The 22,416-nt window shown below is 39.4% G+C and overlaps 1 protein-coding gene across 1 annotated transcript in view; it reads left to right on the top strand.

Annotated features, from left to right (window-relative positions):
- LOC132910479 (glutamate receptor ionotropic, kainate 2-like) overlaps positions 1-22,416 on the top strand; it is a 153,582-nt gene that overhangs the window by 26,328 nt on the left and 104,838 nt on the right. The window contains exon 2 of the mRNA XM_060966213.1: positions 6,242-6,351. The gene's annotated coding sequence lies outside the window, so the exon portion shown is untranslated. The remainder of the gene's footprint in view (positions 1-6,241; positions 6,352-22,416) is intronic.

The raw sequence follows: 22,416 nt of genomic DNA, 5'->3' as shown, positions 1-22,416 counted from the left end.
TTCCCCAGTGACCAACGAGATGTTTCCCGTTGTTCGGTGGCTGAATTTTAATCGTTGCACGATTCAGCTCCCTCTCTTTCGCGATGAGACCACGAGACTTCTTTATAGGTGACGAAGAACTGCCTTATGTAGGTTTTGTTCTATTGGGACGATTTTATAGGAAGAAAAGTGGAAGACGATGATTTGGAATGATGGAACGGTCAAACGATCGAAGTATTCACCAGGGAAGGAGTCCCGTGAAGAACAACAATTCCACCACCAAAGGAACACTCGGGGGTTTCTTTAGGGTCGTTCTACAAGTACGTGACGGTCAAAGATCGCGAGGGATCCTGATCTTTGCTTGAAAATGTATTGAAATAAGACTACGAGAATGCAGAGCGCAGCTATTTCTTAGGAGATTGTCATCAATGGAAGAGGAAAGGATAGGATTACATTAATTCCGAGGATGATCCAGTTTCAGCAGTTCTCAGCTCCCCGTTGGCCACGGAACTACTCCATTGGATCGACATCTGAATCTTAATCGAAGTTTGCCTCGAAACGCATCTCCGTGACAACTCGCCGAGTCGTTTTCTTCCGCGAGCGTCTCTGGAATATTGTCTCTCGAGTAGAAGGTGTCGAAAGTTCGTCGAAGAAGTGGTACAAACGACCCAAGAATCCGGAAGTAAACTTTGATCATCCTCGATACACGTATTTGCTTTTACGTTGGTGTACAAACGCGGCGAGGATACGCGCTTTTCATTTTAAACCTTGCGAACGCCAAAACCAGGCAGGAAGGGTGAAGTAAAGAAGAAAACGTGGCTGAAAATGACTGGAGCGGGGGTTAGCTTCCCGACAAACTATCGCGAGGAATTAGGAGGAATTAAACGAAAAGTTATCTTTAATGGAACACGAGCTCGTTTTACAACGTTCTTCTTCTGATAATGCTATTATCGTGGATCGTTCTGGTTACACTGCCAAAGATTACGAGCTCGTAACGCAATTAGAGGGCGATATTTTTTTTCCAACCGGTGAAGCATTCCGTTTCACCGTGATGCCTCTACTAGGGTGGATGGAAGCGTTTCAAGCAGAAATTCGAGTGCGCCGAATGAATCTGTTCTTTCGAGTGCCGGCGCTTCGTCACGAGCGAAAATAGACGAAAGATTTGAAGCATTCCACTTCCTGGCACGGAAATGAGAAAAATAATCCGCGCGGATGAACAGAGCTTACGAATTGCTCTGGCGGCGTTGCACAAAGTCGAAAGGAGTAGTCCAGGCCGAAACGCAATGCACTTTACGCTCTCCTATTCTCGCTAGTGCTACGCATCATTGTAAGATGGGCAAGGAAAGGTTATTTCCGCGTTTGTAACGCTGTCTTACGATAGACATGGTTATTGTCGGCATTAATCTTTCGGGAAATAGGAAAAATGATTAATAATTGAGTTTGGTATGTGGAATGAAGAAGTTAGGAAGAGGCAACAATCGTAGTAAAGTATTTTGTTAATTATTTAGACGTTTATTGTTCTTTGAATCGTATGAGATACACGATAGCTGAATCATCCACATATTTTTCTTCTCTGCATCGCATGTGATGCGTGGGATTTATCGCGTTATATCTAAAACTGATTAAAATTCATGCCAACAAATATAATGCAAACGTGGCAATACATAAAATAGACAATAAGGGAAGATAGATAGTTTGATCAACATTAGAACTTCACATAAGTGTAAAGAATACTCTGAAAAAAAATAAAAAAACAGATAAAATTCGAGATGTCACAACGTGAATATATAAAAGTAGAAATGAATGAACCAAGAGACTGATTCGTTAAACTGGAAAAGCCTTTAAAGGGATAAAATCGTCGTGAGCTTTTGGAACAGGTAGCTGTCTTAAAATAAATCTTCGCAAAAATTGCGACGAAGTCAGTATAGAATTGTTCAAAGCTTCTGGAGATCGCGCATCGTAAAGTAAAAGGGGAAAGAACGATTGGAAGGGAAAAGATCCTCGGGCAAAGTCGAGGATCTGTTTCCTCTGAAAAAGAATCGGATGCTTCGGTAGGCAACGACCAATGAAATTCAGCTGCTTCGTGAAATTTGGGGGAAAAGATCGGACGAAAGCGTCGAAGAAAATCGAGAAACTTTAGCAACGTTGGCGACGCGATGTTTAGAAAGTTCTATAGTTTTATTTTTCAGAAACAGCTCGTTTCTTTTGTACATCTAAAAAAAATGTCAAGAAACTTCTTTATTTTTAACTGTCTACAGTTACGAAAACTGTTTACAATAAGCTTGTTTAACGCTGAAATAGGACTTTCTCTTGCTCTGTCTACACGTACAAAACATTCAGAATGTGTTACGTCACGTACAACCCATTAATCAACGCGAATGCACGCTCTAATTATTGCCCTTATATTAACCAGCTTCTTCTATCAATCGCTTTTTCCGAAGCCTGGTGACGTACGAGAAAAACCCATAGCTCGAACAACAAAAGGTGAATAATCGCCGAAGGGAAAAAGGACATCATATTGAGACCACTCAACCATTGTTCTCGAAACAAGCCAGAATTCATCACGCGTACTTATCTTCCTATCAGTCTGTATCCCGGTCGCAAAAAAGTGACAGTCAAGAGGAAGATTACATTTTACAGCCATTGTTATCGATAATAGTCAGATCGATATACTATATTAAATCAAAACGTAAAATACATTGCTCAAAACAATCACAGGATCGTTTTCCGCGTTACTGTAATTTTTATATTGAATATTATGTTTTAATATTTTGTATTTGTTATATTTTTGATGCTTATTTTAAAGATAATTTTCATTAGAGTACTATGTAAGTAATATCTCAATTTATCACCGTATATTTTATTAACGATTGTCTCAATTTTTATTTGTATTATTAGCATTATGTGAATAACATCAATCTGACTTCAATTGCATTAGCAATTTAGAAACGATATATTATTTGAACATTCACGAAAGTAAATAATAATTTTAAAGTAGATATTTCACGTATCTTTTTATTTTTCGTCCAAATTTTGAAAATTTTCAACATTTTCTCCTCTTACGAACACGCATATATTGCCGAAGGTTGTTTATTCGGGAAATGATCCTCATGGTCCGAAATTCGATTCCGTGGCATCCGCCATCTTCGAGAGCCTTGGTTTGGTGCGATGGATAAACCAAAAGTTGGATGCACCAGATCCAGAAATTTCTGATGCTTCGCCCGCAATGTTTCCGGGCCAAACCGATTCGGTGGCGATTCAATTCTGCGGAAAGAAAGTTCGAATGGCACGGTCGCCGCATCGCCTGTGTCGTTGGTTAGATGGCATCGTGGGGAGAGAGAAAGAGAGTGAGATAGAACGAGAAAGACAGATGAGCAGGAAGAGAGGGTTGACGACAGGAGAACTCCGTGGAGGGGTCGAAGTTTCGCGAGAGTAGAAAGTTCGATGATCGTGGCTCGAGAACTACCGTAAGATCGTCGAGAGCTTGGGCCTATTCCCGACAATTTGATTCCGGAAGAGACACTTCTCTCCGTTGAGTACTCTGGTGTCGGGGTGATTGCACCGCAACGCCCCGAGAATCTGACGTCGATGCCTGGCGACTATTTAATGTCGAAAATTGATCGGATATGCTAGAAGCCGAGTAGAGATCTCTGAAGGAGCAGATCGCTCTCTCCTTGCGCCCAGTCCGATAATATTCGGCCTCCATCTCAGGATATCGCGCGAAAAATCTACAGTAATTCGATTTCATCGTAGCCAGCGATTTTATTGTAAGATTTAATTAAATTTGCTCTAACTCTAACGACCTTGTGTCCTTGATGGATGCTGCTAACGATCGCTCGATCTTAATTAGAATCTTGGGCAAACGCGTTACGCTCTTCGTCTTTACACGATTTATCCATATCGCGTATATTTTATAGTAATTCCGACACACTCAAACATTCGTTCGAATGCCTTCAGTACTTAACAGTAATTAATCTGTACGAGTAACCTGATAACATTTTACCCTTAATGGGATTTCATCATGCTCGAAAATTGAAAGAACGAGAAATGATGGAGGAAAGAGATAAATACAAAGGCGGAATTAATCAGGATCCTTATTCGAAGGGGAGCTTGAAAGTATTCCTTGATAGTTTCCAAAGTCACGATAAACAGCGATGTCGCCATGCGCGCGGAAAATTTCAGAGGAAAATTGTGTTGCGACAAAGTCCACGATCTGGTAACAGGCTGACCCGGAGGACACTCCAGTAACTCCTGTAGAGTTTCGGCGGATCGAAGAAGTTCGGAGGTCCTTTGGAAGTTGCCCCCAGTCCTGAGAATACGACCACTTGCTGCTCCAGTCTGGCTTTTCTGGCTGAGAACTTTTGCTTTCCTGCCAACGGCATTACCTTATCTTCTGTCCACTGTCCTCCATTTATCTCTCTTTCTTTGGTCGCTAACTCGCTGGACCCCAATCTTAATTAGGCAATTAACACGCCGGAAACAGCAGACTTGTGCATATCGTTCGAAAAAATTTGATAAGGAGACAAGATAAAAAATAATTAATCGCAATAGGTATAACTGATCGAAAACTCAATTTTGAAAGCGATTTGTATTTTTATATATATATGTATAGTTTATTCCTTCCGGAAGAAATGAAACAGGACGATAGTATCGAGATCGATGTTACGTTACGCTAATGGTCAATTTCCTCCGATTTGCCTGCGGTGTTGTGTTTGATTAGAAAATTCCTGTAGTCGATTAACTGGCTCGTCTGTAGCAGCCTCATTAATAGTTAAAGCGATTGGACCTCAGGCGCAGACATCAAACGGAGCTTGAATTCTGCTTCCTTGTAACAGATTCGTTGAGCGGTTCGCGTACTTGCTGATGAACTTCGACCGAAATCCTTGATTTTGAAGTACATGTATATATATATATATATACATACACCTTAAATCAACTAGTCGAACTAACTGTCTACCGCAGAGTATCTTTGATCTCGAAAAGGTGAACGTAAGATTTGATATCTTCGTCGATATATATATATGGAAACTGTAGATGAACAAAAAAAAAAAAAAAAAAAAGAAAGAAAATCTACAGTAAAATTCTATATCAAAGGAAGAAAATAACGTCGGATTTATTACAATTAGAATTTTTTGTCACAGTAGTATTTCTGGTCTCAGCATCGTTTATTTAATCACGAGCTACTCGTTTTCTCTTGATATTTATGTTGAACTTTCAGCGATATTTTCAGGAAACGATATGCGTTAACGAACACGAAACACGATATTCTGGGATATTCTGGGATCTTCTAACGCATTTCATAAAAATTTGATTAATACGTATTTCTTCTATTAATTAGAGATTGTACGTGTCTCAAATTTAAATTATTATAGCTCTCTATTTCATTCACGCTCTATTCTTCAATAGAAAAGACATGTAAGAATAGAAAATTTGAAGAAAGGGAATAATAATTTGCGAGATCGTGAACAACACTCAAAAGAATATATCGTTAGAATGGCCGAGACAAGAATCTCCGTGAGTCATCGAGAAATCGATCGTTGGTTCATTACCACATGGAACGAGAACGTCTCGCATCTTCAGCGGCCTTTCGTAATTTCACTGGAAACTTTTCGACGGTATCCGCACTAAATACATTTAGAGAAAGCTCAATCACGCTAATTGAGGACTTCTTTCTCTTCTTTGGATGTCCTGCACTCTCAAAACCGGCCAAAGATCCTCTGCCTGTTAAGTGTCAAATTGTTAGCGTTGATTGGCGAGGATGAGACGCGGAAAAGCTGTCAAAGCGACAGGAGCGAGTGAAAATTAAAACTTCGTTAGAGAATGTCGATTAAGTACAGGATACCGGCGGAGCTGACATTACGAAATAGAACAGAGTACCTTTATGTTAACGAGGGATAATTAAAGCTGCGATCGAATAAACGACCCGACATGATTAATCGTTCTAATTAAGACAATGATAAATCGATCTTAATGACATTTTCTTAGCGTACGACCCTTCTCTTTTCGTGTTTATAGACGTTGTGCGTTTATTGTTAAAACCGTTACCCGATAAAAACGTCTCCTGATGCCACAAAGCGATGTTTAATATCGTAATGATCTATTTTTACATTTCTCGTTATCATCTTCTTAAATCCACTTTAATCGTGAATTTTGTATAAATTACTATCTTTTTCGATTTTCCTCATCTTTGCTAATATTCATACTTTTCTACAATAATCTCGTTTATCGTGGGAATTTCAACTTAACTCTACCATTCTTATAGGTTTCGAAAGTTGGAGAACTTCCGGGGCCATCGAAAGTTCCAAGGCTGAAAGAACTCGCAGACTTTCAAGGTTTCAAAGGGTGCTCGTCTCGTCTGAAATTTCTCGTCGAGTAAGTACGAAATACTTATATGTACGGCGCTTTAAAAATATTTAATATCTTACGAACTTCACCCTCACAGTTTTCTAGTTCTACGTCAATTGAGATTTTAATACTAGCCTTGTCACAATCACGCAAGAAAATTTATTAATACTAATAGTCTGTAACTTCTGACTTGTGCAATCTTATCAGTAATGTTAGTTCAATTTTGTTGACGGGACTATAAATGTATGCATTTATATAAATGTTTGTAGTTTACCGATCGATTTTCATAAATCAAATTTGATTTTATATATTAATCTATATATATATAGATTTTAAATATTCTAAATATATAAATATAGATAAAATACTCGAACGTGCCAGCATATATATATATATGTCGGAGATGAAAGGACACCGGGTCCCCCCCGTTGGAATTATTTGGAAAAGCCTCAATACTGTAGCATTTACGAAATAACCCAGACACAGTCATTCGAAACTTGAGACAATGAGTTTAGGCTCGAGGCGACAACCGGTCGCCGAGCGTAGCCACGGTCACGGGATGAACGTTTCACCTAACAGAGATATAAAGTAACATAGCTTTCCTTTAAAGAATTGGCAGTACAGACACTTGACAATAATACATTCCAACAGCCCCGCAGCTCGCCACACACAGACCCCATTCTTTGGGCCAGATGATCGCCAGATGCCGATGCATCGTTTACAGTTTATGTTCAGATAACCTGAGGAACCGTTACAAATCTTAGGACTTAGTTAACTAAAGTCCTTCAGATTGACAAACAGTCTTTGTTCCATCAGCCTGTAAATCTGTCACCTATTACGGGAAGTTACGGGAAAGCCTGATTTGGTCACGTACGACGTTACCTGCTAGGAACTCTCTCTCTAGGGCGGCTAGCATCCTTTTCTAACCGCCAACATAGAAATTGACCAATTAACAGCAGCGCCTATTTCCCTCACCCTCCGAGTGGAGACTTTCTTTGACGAATCCGATGATCTCGTGCCCTTAGGCACACCCCATCATAGTTTTCCTCTGCAGCGTCGTCGCGACGGAAAGTCATTCCTTTCTGGCAATCTGATTAGCTAAGAGTCAATCAAGCGATCCTTGTATTACGAGTAGTAAGCCGATTCCGACTTAGACTTTGAAGCAAAGTATATTCGTTATCCTGTTGACCGTGGATTCGCTATATCGAACCTAGGGCCATTGTCATTAGCGTCCAGCTACCGCGTCCGATTGTCAATCTTGTATCAGCCATACTTGTGTAATAAATATCTGTGCGACAACCATGAACAACATTGGTGAAGATTCATTATACGCCCCTAACGTCAACCCGACATCAGAAGTGGGATCACCACCGTCTACAATTACCGAGCAGCTTCTGGCCATCGTGAGTCAATTGAAAGAGCAAGAGGCGGGTGCGGAACCTAAGGAAGTATCACCACCGTTCTTCATCACCTGAGTCTGCGCGACGAACGTGTCGAGAAACTAGCGCTTACAAGCGACATCAAGACTCTAGACCAATTTTTGACGGAAATGAATGCTTTCCACTACGCGAAGAAGAGGCTGGCGCCTTCGTCAGGAAATCCATCAACGGGCCCCGAAGTTAAACGGCAGAAGCTACCTGACCCCCGGATCAAGTGTCGTCACTGTGGTATTCCCGGGCATAAGATAGCGGAGTGTCGTACGAGAATGAGAACCGAGAGACAGGAGAAAAGCCGACCGGCTGGATCGTCCAAGGTGTCATGCTTCAAGTGTCGCGGAGAGGGCCACATCGCACCCAACTGCCCGCTGCTGCAGAAAACAAATCGCAATCCTGATAACGAACGTCGAGTCAACTCCTGCGTGGTGGAGTCTTCAACTGGTAAATTAAGCCATCTGGGTGAGTCGTTCTCGTTTTATTTCGATTCTGGAGCCGAATGTTCGCTAATCAAAGAGTCCGTAGCCTCGAAATTTTCCGGCAAAAGAACGACCGACGTAGTAGTAATGCGAGGGATAGGAAATCACCGTATTAATTGCACGTCTCAAATTGCATCCATAGTACGTATTAATGGTTTTGCGTTGGAGATAATTTTTCACATCCTTGCCGACGGCTATCTAAATTACGACATCATGATAGGCCGCGAAATTTTGAGCCAAGGTTTTAACGTAAATATTACCCAAAATAGCCTCAGTATTTGCAGGGCAAAAGCTGCCAATGTTTACAATATAACCGCCGAAAGTAAAATCGATATTAATGGGGTCGACACCGAGGTGCTCGGTAAAGATAAAGACCGATTGATCTCCATCCTCGGAGAATTTAAAAGTTCGTTTATTACGGGTTTCCCGCGTGCACGTGTAAATACGGGACAGTTAGGGATACGTTTGATTGATCCTAATATCACCGTACAAAGAAGCCCCCACAGGCTTAGCGAGGCAGAGCGAAGCATAGTACGCGAACGAATAATCGAATTAATTAAGGCAGAAATCATAAGGCCTAGTAACTCACCGTTCGCGAGCCCTATGTTACTCGTAAAGAAGGACGGCTCGGATAGGTTGTGCGTAGATTTTCGAGAGCTAAATAAAAATACGGTCGCGGACTGATATCCTCTACCTCTTATCGCGGATCAAATCGCGAGATTGCAAAGGGCAAAGTACTTCATTAGCCTCGACATGGCCAGCGGGTTCCATCAAATCCCCATTCATCCCAATTCGACAGAATATACAGCGTTTGTCACCCCCGACGGGCAATACGAGTATACGACGATGCCGTTTGGATTGAAAAACGCACCGTCCGTTTTCCAGAGGGCTATTCTCAATGCCTTGGGCGGCCTCGCTCACTCGTACGTCGTTGTCTACCTGGATGACGTCCTAATCATCGCTGAATCGGTAGACCAGGCTCTAGAAAGATTACGCATCGTACTAGGTACCCTCGTAAACGCCGGGTTCTCCTTCAATTTTTCGAAGTGTTCCTTTCTCAAGACGTCTGTACTTTATCTCGGGTACGTAGTTCATAACGGAGAAGTTCGCCCAAATCCGGGTAAAATACGAGCCTTGAGTTCTCTACCGGCACCAACGACCGTCGCTCAACTTAGGCAGTTCATAGGTTTAGCCTCCTATTTCCGAAAATTCGTCCCTAAATTTTCACAGGTAATGAAACCGTTGTACGCACTTACCTCCGGTATTAAAAACCTAACTTGGACAGATAGACACGAAACCATAAGGCAAAAAAAAAAAAATAATTTCCATCCTGACCAACGAGCCGGTGTTAATGATATTTGACCCGAATTACCCGATAGAATTACGTACTGACGCTAGTTCGGACGGATACGGCGCTATTTTAATGCACAAAATCGACGGCAGAAACCGAGTAATAGAATATTACAGTAAGAGAACGAGCCCCGCGGAATCCAGGTATCATTCATATGAACTAGAGACCCTGGCAGTTGTAAACGCCGTTAAACATTTTCGCCACTATCTGCACGGACGGGAATTTCTCGTTGTCACTGATTGTAATTCGTTAAAAGCAGCTCGTAATAAAGTAAGTCTAAGTGACAGGGTTCATAGGTGGTGGGCTTACTTGCAAACTTTCACTTTCGACATTATGTACCGAGAAGGCAAACGAATGGCCCACGTAGATTTCTTCTCGCGTAATCCTGTAGACACCGACCGCGCCCCCACCAACAAGATCGAAGAAAAGAAAATTAATCTGGCCGAAATCTCGGAAGATTGGCTACTAGCGGAACAACGTCGCGACCCTCAAATTTCTGAAATCGTCAACAAACTGCGAAACGACGAGCTCGCGGAAGACATTGCGAGTACGTATGAGTTACGATCCGGTACCCTTTACCGTAAAATACAAAGGAGAGGCAAGACCCTCTGCCTGCCCATCGTACCAAGAGGGTTTAGGTGGTCCGTCATTAACCACATACACCAGTCAATTATGCACTTAGGTTGGGATAAAACGCTCGAGAAACTGTACGAGTATTACTGGTTCGAAGGGATGGCGAAATATGTTCGCAAATTCGTAGAGAACTGTCATGCTTGTCAGATTTCTAAGGCGAATTCAGGCAAAGTGCAAGTTGAATTACATCTCATACCTAAGACCAGCATACCTTGGCATACCATTCACGTAGACATAACGGGAAAGCTGAGCGGCAAGAACGACTCGAAAGAATACGTCATTGTCCTGATCGATGCCTTTACCAAATTTGTATACCTACACCACACTCGTAAAATAGACTCCCTTAGCACCGTTAAGGCACTTAAGTCCGCCATATTTCTATTCGGCAGTCCCTCTTGGATAATAGCAGATCAAGGGCGATGTTTTACCGGCAAAGAATTTCAAGATTTTTGTAAGGATAGACAAATTAAACTCCACCTAATAGCAACCGGTGCTAGTAGAGCGAATGGACAAGTAGAGCGTACTATGGGTACATTAAAGAATATGTTTACAACAGTAGAAACGACCGGGCGATCATGGCAAGACGCGATCGGCGAAATACAGTTAGCTTTAAATTGCACCACTCATCGTGTGACTAAATCGAGTCCGCTAGAATTATTAATTGGTAAAACAGCGAGACCCTACGGGTTACTACTATCTGAAAATACCGAAGAAAAGGAAATAGATATCTGCAACGTAAGACAACAGGCCATACGAAATATGGAAGATAGCGCTAAGTATGATAAGGAAAGATTCGATAAAACGAAAGCCAAAGTAGTTAAATTCAATCTCGGTGACTTTGTATTAAAGAAAAACGAGGAAAGGAACCAAACGAAACTAGATCCGAAATTTAGCGGTCCATTTGTGATAGCGGAAATTTTGGAAGGAGATAGGTACATTTTAAAAACACTAGACGGCAAACGGTCATATAAATACAGCCATGATAGGTTAAAGAAAATGCCAGATAGTCGCGTTCCTATTGAGTTGGACGTCTGCGGTGATGACGAGAACAGTGACCATGACGATTCGAGTACCTCGGTCCCAGAGGATCATGCTGACCACAGCACTTAGCAGAAAGAGTTTGCATATGCCAGTGTGGCGATATGGCAAAGGACAATGTCTTCATACATGTCCAGTGCGGTAATCAGGTGTCGGATCGAACATAGTGGCTCACATACGCCTTACGGGGGGCATACGGCCCAAACAAAGTAAGTGCGGGATCAACACACCGTTACCGAATTCGATTCAAGTATCATGGAAATAACATCTAACGTAGTGTTCTAACAAACGCCCAGTGTGGCGATATGGCAAAGGACAATGTCTTCATACATGTCCAGTGCGGTAATCAGGTGTCGGATCGAACATAGTGGCACACACATGCTTACGGGGGGCATACGGCCCAAACAAAGTAAGTGTGGGATCAACACACCGTTACCGAATTCAATTCAAGTATCGTTAACACTACGGAGATAACATCTAACATAGTGTTTGAACAAAAGCTCAGTGTGGTATCATGATCCAGAGAACTGAGGGTCGTCCAGGTGCGAGATCGAGAATGGTCCATCATGTCATTACGCCCAGACTGATGATTCACAAAATGCGACTAGCACTTTGAATATCAATCGTAACGTTACGGATTTCCACTCTTTTTTAACTCTTTCTTTATCAAACGTCCGACCAGAATTTTTGCTGTCAAACTGGACCCTTGACCTATTTTGACACTTAACTAAATTGTAAGTAACGACAGTTATATCGAATCTAACATTGGAGAAACCCAATATTCTAGATACACCCGAGGACGTGTGATAGTCAGGATGGCCGTGTCGGAGATGAAAGGACACCGGGTCCCCCCCGTTGGAATTATTTGGAAAAGCCTCAATACTGTAGCATTTACGAAATAACCCAGACACAGTCATTCGAAACTTGAGACAATGAGTTTAGGCTCGAGGCGACAACCGGTCGCCGAGCGTAGCCACGGTCACGGGATGAACGTTTCACCTAACAGAGATATAAAGTAACATAGCTTTCCTTTAAAGAATTGGCAGTACAGACACTTGACAATAATACATTCCAACAGCCCCGCAGCTCGCCACACACAGACCCCATTCTTTGGGCCAGATGATCGCCAGATGCCGATGCATCGTTTACAGTTTATGTTCAGATAACCTGAGGAACCGTTACAAATCTTAGGACTTAGTTAACTAAAGTCCTTCAGATTGACAAACAGTCTTTGTTCCATCAGCCTGTAAATCTGTCACCTATTGCGGGAAGTTACGGGAAAGCCTGATTTGGTCACGTACGACGTTGCCTGCTAGGAACTCTCTCTCTAGGGCGGCTAGCATCCTTTTCTAACCGCCAACATAGAAATTGACCAATTAACAGCAGCGCCTATTTCCCTCACCCTCCGAGTGGAGGCTTTCTTTGACGAATCCGATGATCTCGTGCCCTTAGGCACACCCCATCATAGTTTTCCTCTGCAGCGTCGTCGCGACGGAAAGTCATTCCTTTCTGGCAATCTGATTAGCTAAGAGTCAATCAAGCGATCCTTGTATTACGAGTAGTAAGCCGATTCCGACTTAGACTTTGAAGCAAAGTATATTCGTTATCCTGTTGACCGTGGATTCGCTATATCGAACCTAGGGCCATTGTCATTAGCGTCCAGCTACCGCGTCCGATTGTCAATCTTGTATCAGCCATACTTGTGTAATAAATATATATATATATATATATATATATATATATATATATATATGTTGGGTTGGCGTTAGGGGCGTATAATGAATCTTCACCAATGTTGTTCATGGTTGTCGCACAGATATTTATATATATATATATGTTGGGTTGGCGTTAGGGGCGTATAATGAGTCTTCGCTGGGGTTGTTCATTGTTATTGCACAAACGTTTATTACACAGGTATAGTTGGTACAAGATTGATAAGCGGCCGCGGTAACTAGACGCTAATGACAATGACCCTAGATTCGATATGACGAATCCACGGTCCACGGGATAACGAATATACTTTGCTTTGAAGTCTAAATCGAACTCGACTTACTCCTCGTGATACAAGGATGGCTTGATTAGCTTTTTGCTAAGACGTAGATTATTCACCGATCATACAAACACACTAGGTAAATGGCTAATGAGACTGCAAGAAAGGGAATGATTTTCCGTCACGACGACGCTGTACAGGAAAACTATGATGGGATGTGCCTAAGGGCATGAGATCATCGGATTCGTCAAAGAAAGCCTCCGCACGGAGGGTAGAGGAAATAGACGTTGCTGTTAATTGGTTAATTTCTATGTTGGTGGTTAGAAAAGGATGCTAGCCGCCCTTGAGAGAGAGAGTTCCTAACGAGAAGCATCGTACCTGAGGAAATCAGATCTCCCATATCTTCCCACAACAGGTGACACAATAGGGCTGATAGAATAAAGACTGTTTGTCAATCTGAATGACTTTAGTTAACTAAGTCCTAAGATTTGTAGCGGTTGCTCAGGCTATCTGAACATAAACTGTGAATGATGCATCGGCATCTGGTGATCATCTTACCCAAAGAATGGGGTCTATGTGTGGCGAGCCACGGGGCCGTTGGAATGTTTTATTGTCAAGTGTCGGTACTGCCAATTCTTTAAAGGAAAGCTATATAACATCATATCTCTGTTAGGTGGAACGTTCATCCCGTGAACGTGGCTACGCTCGGTGACCAGTTGTCGCCTCGAGCCTAAGCTCATTGTCTCAAGTTTTGAATGATTGTGTTTGGGTTATGTCGTAAATGCTACGGTATTGAGGTTTTCCTAGTAACTGGTGTCCTTTCATCTCCGACATCTATATATATATGAAAGTATTCGAACACGCGATTATATATGAATATATATATTCAAGCTCGCACGTTCGAATATTTTTTCTGCCTGATTAACTTTCCAAAAATAACGATACGAGGGAGAGATTAAGAAAGAAAAAGGAAATCGTTGTTGGATATCCTATAAATCTATCTCATTGATTTTTCCAAATTGAAACAAATGATCCCGTAATTACGTTTCGTGTTCAACCTTCCAAGCGTGATGTAGCAACGGTCACTCCCAAGGTGCAGTGGCCAATACTGCAATACTGCACAAAGTCATTTCATCATATTTGGTATAAAATCTGAAACAATCTTTCAAAAACTTCATTTCATTCATAAAACAAAACATGCAGTCTATAATATTTAAATTGAACGTCGAAATAAATGGAATTTTAGGAAGGAAAATAGAACTTTACGAGTCCACTTTACACGCACATTGTGTTTAATAATCGTTTCGTGAAAAAAAGAATTATCTCTTACAATCGAACGAAACTTCCTATCGCAGGAGAATTGTGTGTGACGTAATCGACGTAATAGGATTTCTGAAACTATTTTGAAACTGTAAAATACGCGGTCCATGGAAAATCGGCTTTTACACGCGAATTAAACCGCAGATTCTATTAGGGCACGCAGAATTTTGCTGTGGATTTGTCGAAGTTCCTCCACCAGTCCGTTTTACTACCAAGCTGGCGCTCGCCCGGGAGCGACGTACAGACTTGCTTGCTTTATCTGCTCTTTCACTTCGGCGACGACTATCGAGAAAAAGCAAAACGTTTTAACAGTCTGAAGACACTCGACTTTCTGTCGATACGAGTCGTTTAACCGACGAAGAGTGGTCACAGTGAAATGTCAATTTTGCATAGCCGCCAAGTGTGTGCTTTGCGAAGTGATAAATCGTGTATAAAAGTTACCAAAATTAAGGAGCACATTCAAGCAATGAAACGAACAACAGAGCTTAGTATAGTGGCTCATGAAAGTATTTGAATATTTGCAGAAAGTTTTTAGTGCAACATACTGTGCAAAATATATATTATGAAATTTCTTAAAAATTAATTTTCATAATTTGAACAGATATAAAGTCCCTGTCGTGAAATGGAGTTTGTTCGGAAAGATTAGTGGGTAAATTACTTTATTACCCGTGTTAATCGGATTTAACGGAGACGTCGAATCGAACTTGTTGTTGTAGGTAGTAAATAAAGTCAGGTAATGAAAGATCATTAGAAATGCGATGTATGCGTTTCAAACTCGTGAAAAGTTGCGCGTCATTGTTCAAAGAAATAAAGATGCGAAAAATAGGTTATAGAAAGAAACATAATGAGTTTACAGAAAACAATTTCGATTGATTGTGCTTTAATAAAAATTATAAAATTCTGGTATTAGAAGGATGTAGGTAGAGCTGCGGAGTCTAAAATTGAAAATGCACCTTAAAACTGCTGGCGCCTACATTATCTCAGCAGTATTTTTTTAAATTAACGTAAAACGATGATTTTTTGTTAAATCAAAGGTATCGTAATCAATTGTATAAAAAATTACATTCAAGCCCAAAATTTTCAATTTTTTGATTTCATATTTTGTACATTATCGTGATCCGAATCTGTTTCTAAATTGTAGCAAATTACTCTTCGTCTTCTATTTTAAAGTTACATGCTGAGGTTGGAGATTCTAGAAAATTATAAGGATATGGATCGGTATGTTAAGAAAAGCATCTAATAATTGTATATTTATTTTAACGAGAAGCAACACTCATTATCTGACACTGGCGTATCAAAAACAAAAACTATATATTCTGTCTGTATACTGTTATAAAATGTTGCGAGGACAAGAAAAGTGTGAAGCAAGACAAATGAAAAAGATCATTTAGTTCAAACGGTGAGCGAATGAGAGTAGTCTCACGATAACTCGACATATAAGATGACATCCACCCTCTATATAAGAGCGATCCGAGTTCCGGCAAATCCAGAGCATCGTCTCACTTCGAGAAGTGACTACGCAAATCAGCATAGCGAAACACTGACATTCGAAATTTTTGACGAGACTTTCGAAAGATGGAAATCTTGCAACGTACGAACGATCGGTTCCGAGAAAGGATTTGTGTCGGGGTGGTGCGAGTCGAAACACTTACTACCATCTGAAACGCTCAATTGGGAGATACTCGTGCAACCCAGAGCGTACTGGCCGAAGACCAAAAGTTTGAGACCAGACATGCTCATCGCCGTGCTAGCAAATTTTGATGATACTAACTTTTGGGACACAGCTATTCTTTTGCAACAAAAGTTCGGTTCGATTCGGTTGTTGCCACGAAAATTTGCGAGGATGGCATCATGGGCCAGGAAAATCCGGCTGCCAGGCGTGCGCGACCAAGCGAACCAAGCGCTGAGACACCGTGTGGCCCAACTTACTATGTTGAGACGGTCAGGATGCCTGGTGAACATTGACCCTTTCTTAGAAGAAGCAATGACCGCAAGGTTGCTATTGGACCGGGAGCCGGGAGAATCCCCGAGAGACATGGGAGCACACTAGTTGGAGTTGGGTTACGTCGATCCTGAATAATCGCTACTCTTGCGAGACTCTTTTTTTGTTTGTTATATGTATTATTTTATGTATATATTTGTATTCTTGTATATATATTAATAGTATTACTGAATAAAAATTAATACAAATTTCTTTCCCATTCATACAAGTCTTATAATATTAAATTTCAGATATCTTTTAAATTAATCATTTTTCGAATCACGTACCTGTATACTCTTCTGTAGGGAATAAAAAACTGCATCGACTGACGTCCAAAAAATATATTGTACTATTTAGAAAAACAAAGACCACTCTGAAGTCTCGGAGGTACATCCACCTAGATAAGATCTGCGACCATCGCCAGATGTCTCTCTCAAAATAGGACAAGTTCTATTTGAAACACTTTTCAAAAATGTATAGTTTAGATTTGTGATCGATTAAAATGAGATATCCAATGTATATATAACCTATGTATATCTAGAAAAAAGATCATCATTACATTAATTAATTTACGAATTAAATAATGAATACTAAGTTATAAATCTGATAGTCTATATAAAAATTACAAGATATTTATTGCATATACAGTAGCGGACAAAAGTTTAAGACGATGATTTGTAAACCGGATTACAAACATCTTATACGCATATTGTTCTTCTATTCGGTTTGTCTCTTTGGAATAACGTAGCTGTATGTTTGACCTTCGTAACCTCAGACAGTCAGTTGTTAAATACAAACAATGTAGGAGTTACAACAGTTAGTTACCGCCTAGCACTTGGAAACAGTGGACATTAGTTTAAGACGATCTGTGTAAAACGTGAGTACGAGTACAGTTTTTGAACATTTTGATTCTGGAATGTCAAAATCATTGTTTAGTGTACCTTTTATTGCTTAAAATTCATTTAGGTAGGAACAGACTATGGGTAAATCAAAGAATTTACTTGAAAACGAAAGGGAACAAATCGTAAGGCTGCGAAAGCAAAGTAAAACCTTCACCGAAATAGCAAATATAGTGAACAGGTCAGAAACAGCTTGTAAACAAGCTTGGTATAAATGTTTAAAGACAGGCATGTATTGCGATCAACCGAAAAACGGAAGACCACGGAAAACAACACCGAAAATGGATCGCCGGATTCATCGATTGAGCGAAAAGGATCGTTTTCGTAGTGCAAATAATATTGCTGCGGAGATAAACTATGAAAACGATACACAAATTAGTGCTAGAACTGTTAGGAGAAGATTAGAAGACTTTAACTTAAGAGGACGAAAACCCCAAAAGAAACCACTGCTGAGTTCTAGGAATCGAAAAAGACGACTTGCATTTGCTAAAGCTCATAAGCATTGGACAAGTGAAGATTGGCAAAAGGTATTGTTTTCTGACGAATCGAAATTCAATCGCGTCTGTTCTGACGGGATACGGTACGTTAGACGTCGAATTGGCGAAAGTTTGAAAACACAGTGCGTTTTAAAAACTCTTAAACATGGTGGTGGCAACGTTATGGTGTGGGCGTGTTTTTCTCGAAGCGGCCCTGGTCCGATATGTCGTATCAATGGAATTATGGACCGTTTTCAATACAAGGACATACTCAAGAACACAATGTTACCTTTTGCACGCAACAATATGAGTGATGATTTTATTTTTCAAAATGATAATGATCCGAAGCACACGGCTCGGGTTGTGAAACAGTTTTTTCAAGAAGAAAATATCACCGTGCTGCCGTGGCCGTCGCAATCACCAGACATTAACCCAATCGAGAATTTGTGAAGCATCATAAAAAAGACAGTACAAGGTTATAAACCGAAAAATTTAAATGAACTTTACTCTACGATTGAAACAGCCTGGAATAATATTACGGTAGATTAATATAAAAAATTAATAGATTCTATGCCAAGAAGATGTACCGAAGGGATAAGAAATAACGGATATTGAACAAAATATTGAATTTAAACAAAAATTGTGTATATTTTTTAACCAAAAATTAATATTTTTTGTATAGTCTTAAACTTTTGACCGACGAAATATTATACAGATTTCGTTCCTTTTTTATAACTTAGCTATTGAGCAAAATATCAAAATGAAATTTTTTTTCTAAGTGTACAAACAAATGTACAATTAGTTAATACCAAAAGTAGAACACCGTATTTATATTTTTTATGGAAAGTAAATCAATTATTTATTTCTTCCATTTCGTCTTAAACTTTTGTCCGCTACTGTATTTTGCAAAATCACTGAGGTATTTCGATATTCAATTGTTTAATATATCAGTAAGCCATAATATTTAGTGAGATCGTTTTTAACTTTAATTATATGTTCATGATCATTATTCTGTAATAATTTTTTACTACGTGTATATTTGAAAGGAATGTTTTATATCTTCTATATAAATTCTCAGGTTGCTTTAAAATTTCAATAATGTAATTGAATATAATCGCAGGCGTACCTCATCACAGTACCAATGAAACTGTGGAATGTTTCGTATAACGCACATAATATAATCATAAAAATTGTCTGTGATGAGTATTCGAATATTTCTGTGAATTACTGTCGTAGTTCTTTCTATAGGAGGGACGATATTCGATGCGGAATTAAACGTGGGAGATAAAAAGGTTCGTTTTTCTACAACTGGGAGTTCGTTATTATGTAATTTGTTGCAAACGACTGCCTCATGAATTTGCAGCTTTACTAAATTACAACGAGATAATTGCTTCTTTTTGTCGAGGAAACTTTCGAAAAATATTTTGCAATTAGAGTTGAAAACGAAGCAATTATGCAAAAGGTTACAGACTGAAATGAATGACATTTAATAACACTAGTTGGAAACTTGTTTGATGAACATTTCCGTTTGCTTGACGGAACACGAAAATAAGGTGCAGAAATGTACGTGAATTTCACGGTATTGTACACGGGTGTATTCAACGGATACAATCGAGTGTTTTGATCGAGAATATGATCTACGCCGTTGGAAAATATTCCGAATATCTTTCATTTCAAGAATTTATGGTCTATACGTGGCCATCTATGTATGTACGCATATGAAACCTCAATAAGTAAATTCACTTTATTGCCTTATTTGCACCTATCAAAAAGGAAACATATATCAACATGATTTTCACAAGCAAGATAATAACCATGTTAATGATTATGATATTAGATTGATCGGAATATTGCTTGTATGCTTACAACCTCATTTGAAAATTTTTACATATCACAGTTAGTTGAAATGTACTCTATCTGCTCAAAATTTTTTACAGTCTGCTCGTTTCATACAAAGCTAATAAATTCTACTTCTAATTAATAATTCATCATCAATTTGTACAAATTTTAATCAAATTTAAACAACGTTATCATAAATGCACTAAAGCGTACAGATTACTATGAACGTTTAAGCGTGTATATATATATATATATATATATATATATATATATATATATATATATATATATCTTAATTGTCAAAATATGAATTATTGAAAGGAGATTGTGAAAAGAAGAAAATATTGCTGGAGAAATTTTCTCATTGAAAATTAGATCAATAAATTGTTCTATAATAAATGATATCTTAGCTCATTGTATTATGTGCTACAGATGATTTAAGAAGAGCTTCATTCGGATAGATTGGTACCTTATTTATATTTTTGTAGAACTTTTTAATAGAAACAATGTTCGATATTCTGAATTTAGTTGTTTGAATGTTTTATCAATCAAAAGAAAGAATTCTGCAGTGACGAAATAAATTAATTGCCATGTAGAAAGTTGCCACATAGCGATGTTATATTGAAGTTTAATTGATTTCTTCCCCAAAAAAAAGAACTCGATGAAATAACAGAACCTTCTATTAATCCAATTATCATTACATTCTATACAAATTTCTTCTATTTCTAAGTTATCCTATAGATATTCATTATATCAATATGTCTTCAGAATGCCGTTTATTTTAAAAACAAATTCTTCATGATCGTTATTAAGTTTATAAAAATTCGTATAATCCCTAAATGGAAACCATAATGGGTTAATACGTTCATACAAAATATATAAGCTTTTGACCAAACGTGAAAAAAAAAACAAAACTTTTCTGTATAATCCCCAAATGAAAACTGTGTAATGGTTTAATACGATCACACAGACTGCGTAAACGTTTGACCAGTCGGAAAAAAAATATTTTCGTTCAACGTCTCCGACAGGGGAAAGACAAATATGTATTTTCCGCAAAAAACTTCAAGAACTACCGAAGAAAAAGCTCTCTCTTTTAGTGCCACGTTTGCAAGAAATCCCTGTAGGCGTGTGTCATCGTTACAAGCAGAAGTAACACGTCGACACATCGGGAATCGCCCCAATTGAAAGAAACGCCGCAGTGTGTACAACTTTGGCAGTTGACGGAAAGGTTTGTCGCACCTCCGGACAGAAGAGACACGCTGAGAGCATTCTATTGCGCGAATCCAGTGTCCCAGGCTCTGCTCTCTCCGGTGGATACCGTCTAGGTTATCGCGCTTCATAAATCTTGGCGAGGCGTGGAACCGATGCGAGGCCGGAGTGCCAGAGACTGCATCGCGCAAACTGCGACGCGCGGAATGGCCTGCAAGTTCAGCTGACTCTCTCGACGAACTATCGTCTGGTGACGCGAATAACTTCCTGGATAGGAGAACGCCCCCGCGCGCGCGGTCGACGACTTATCTCCGACTGTAAATCCGCTTCGTTACGGCCATATCGGGTGGTGCGCGGTCGAAGAGATTGCATAAATATCAAGAGGAAAATAGGAAGCCTAGAAGAAGGATGTGTTCGCTGTCAACTGTATAGGTAGGCTCCACGTAATTTGCAGGTACCGGATATATGCGGCTGAGATGTATTATCGGTAACGAGGAGAACGAATCTTTCGTTCACATATATCCATCACGCGACACGGTTCGATCGCAAAATACACGGTGGAAAAAGCTAAGCAGAATTCATACTGTTAAAAGTCATTTAAAAACAAAAGCATGTTCCTTTCTTATAATATATGGAGATTGTAGGGATATCTAGTACATTATGGATAGTATGCTATGAAATTGTTTACAAGCATGAAAAAGGCATTTTTCGCACACATTAATGTTTTATTAAATATAAAATCATTTTAAAATTAACAGTAAAATATTTTCTTTTTTTTTTTAAATATGAAAATTCTATACTAGAAAAAATACGAATAATATATATGGTAATGAATAATAAATTATTTCTTCATTTTTGAAATTTCCTGAACGTTCTTGTGCAAAATTGTATTATGTTTTATATTTATGTTTCTTTTATATTTACATTTTACGTGTATATCTAATTATGTTGGAAACCAAGTAAAAAATTTTACTCCGCATTTTGGGCTTAATACTCCACGGTGCGACGATCCTCCGCGTTAAAATTCCATCCGGATGCAGATGGCGAATATAATCGTACGAGAGAAGAAATAAGGCTAGGCTTTTTTTTATTTCTCCATACGGGGAATGCGTATGTATTCGGTGGAGGCTGCGAGCTGTGAGTTGTAAAAAAACTCGGATGTCGAGTATCATCGATAACGAGATCCACGATGCGCGTGGTTTTCAACATACGCGCTTGTTGCCCCGCAAATATTATGACGATCTCACGTTTGATTCTTCGAAGGTGTTTGATGATACAGCGAATCGAATGATTAAGCGTGGTAAGATCATAAGATAGGAAAATAAGATAAGGTAATTTTAAACGAAAGGTCATAACAAATAATATAGGTCTAGTTTCAGGGTTTAAAAAAGAATGATCCAATATGTGGTTAACGTAGGATTTTTATAAGCCATGTCGTTGCTAC

This window comes from Bombus pascuorum, chromosome 9 (genome assembly GCF_905332965.1).
Source record: "Bombus pascuorum chromosome 9, iyBomPasc1.1, whole genome shotgun sequence".
NCBI classification, from domain to species: domain Eukaryota; kingdom Metazoa; phylum Arthropoda; class Insecta; order Hymenoptera; family Apidae; genus Bombus; species Bombus pascuorum.
The sequence above is the reverse complement of the archived record's forward strand: the minus strand, read 5'-3'. Positions and strand labels throughout refer to the sequence as shown.